Consider the following 2,112-nt stretch of genomic DNA (forward strand, 5'->3'; position numbering starts at 1 on the left):
TGGTCCCTGGACAGGGAGCTCATTCTGCTCCAGGGCAGCTTGGGTGGTGGTTCTCTGCTGCTTCTTCAGCAGTCGGCAACTTTTGAGATGTTTAATACAAATGGGCTGATGTCTTTGGACAAGCAGAGGTGTCTGTTTGACGTAAGAACTTCAGGAGCAGCAAAGGTTCAGTAGCAGCTGTAGTAGAAAGATTGTTTGTCATTATTTTTCATTTGTTGATTAATTTCCAGGTGCTTTGCATTTTCCTGAAATTCCTGACTGCAATGAAGATGCTGGAGTGCTGGTGGTTGTATTTCACTTTCTATCTGCTCCCTAGAAAAACTAAGTTGAAATCCATACTCAATCTCATTATAGCTGCAATAGCAGCAATAAAGTGCAGGTGCTGTCATTTTCAGGGAGATTCCAGGTAATTTGATAAGGGTGGTGAGGGGATCTGGGGTGAATGACCCTGCCCCTTTCCCAGGGGTTTGTAGGAAGGGGTGGGCGGAGTCCTGGGTATTTGAGCCCCGGTCCCCGGGCAGGGAGCTCATTCTGCTCCAGAGCCTCTTCGGTGGTGGTTCTCTGCTGCTCCTGCAGCAGCCAGCAGCTTTTGAGATGTTTAATCCAAATAGGCAGATGTCTTTGAACAAGCAGAGGTGCCTGTTTGATGTAAGAGCTTCAGGAACAGCGAAGGTTTAACAACAGCTGTAGTAGAAAAGTTGTTTGTCGTTATGTTTCATTTGTTGATTCATTTCCAGGTGCTTTGCATTTTCCCAAGATTCCTGACTACAATGGAGAGGGAGTGTTGTTTTTTGGTTTGTATTGCTGTATTAATAGTTGTTAATGTAATCTCTTCTCCTGGAAGAGCGTCTTGTCTCCAGAACCTTTGCAGCGTGCGGCGGCCCCCGGTGGATCATTCAAATGTACCTCCCAGAACTCAGCCAAGGTGAGCAATGAACCGTAGGCTACTATGGATAAATATTATTTGGGCGCTCGATAGCGTGCTTGTTCTCGCTTTCCTTACTGTAGGCGGCGATGGAGAAAGCGACAACTGCGGGAAGATCCCCGTTAGCACAGGTGGCATTTTCCTCTGTCGAAGGTGGATTCAGTCCCTCGGCCCTCTGAAAGATAAGTGGAGGCACGAGGGCTGGGAAGGGACTGGGAATCGCAGGGTGGGTTTAAAGTTCTCAGACAGAAAAGCGCAGTCTAGGAGCGGTCCCCTTCGGGCAGATAAGGGGTCAGGGAACGTTCTGGTGCGATGCCAGCATCTGCCGGGCAGGGCAGCTCCAGCCGGCGCCTGTTGTCGTGTAGTTCGGGAAGCCCGCCTCGTGCCTGTCAGACGATCACGGGGTCTCGCTGTGCTCCGGGGGCCCAACGGGCCTCTCAGGTGCTATCCTGGGATCCGAAATGCCGGTGTTAATTGGCGTAGAGCCAATCGGGTGCTGGATTCTTGTATCATCAGCCAAAAGCCTGGACGGTGCTTGCATTTTGGACATTTCTGGTCAGCTGTGACTTACGGTGTCAATCTGGGCTGCATCAGCAGCTCTGCTCTCTACCCCTCCAGTCTAAAGGACTGGCACTTCAAGATGCTGGGAAGAAGTTCTTAGGTCGTGCCGCCGTCTCCTCTGCGTGTGTGTGTGGCAGTGCCGCCGTCTCGTAAGGGTGTGACGTTTGGCTCCTTTTTCTTTTTCCTGGGGCTGCAGAAGAGGCTCCTTGCCTCATCACTGCCTCCCTGCAGGGCATTTGGATTGATGCCGTCTCTGGTTTTGGGTCACTGTCGTCGCAGAGCGTTTTTGGTGCTGTTGCGGTTGTGTCGTCCATAGCGTTCTGTGGCGCGTTTGTCTGCGCACGTGCACGTTCGGCTCGGAGCTGCTCTGCCCGGCGGTGTGGAGTCAGGGGCGGGTGGAGTGAACTCTAGGGGGGGACATGCAGAGGCAGGGGGCACAGCGTCTGTGCCCCCACAGTCCAGGGTGCCCCCATAGCCATGATCCAGGTGCCGACAGCTGCCTCCAGCCATCGATTTCTTTGTTATTTGCCTCCCTCTCGCTCTCCCGCCCCGCTGCAGCGATGCTGGTGGGAGGGGGCATTAAGAAACCCCCCACGCAGCACCCACCTCTGTGCTGCTGCTCCTTC

The sequence above is a fragment of the Patagioenas fasciata genome, unplaced genomic scaffold (assembly GCF_037038585.1).
Source record: "Patagioenas fasciata isolate bPatFas1 unplaced genomic scaffold, bPatFas1.hap1 Unplaced_2, whole genome shotgun sequence".
Lineage (NCBI taxonomy): Eukaryota > Metazoa > Chordata > Aves > Columbiformes > Columbidae > Patagioenas > Patagioenas fasciata.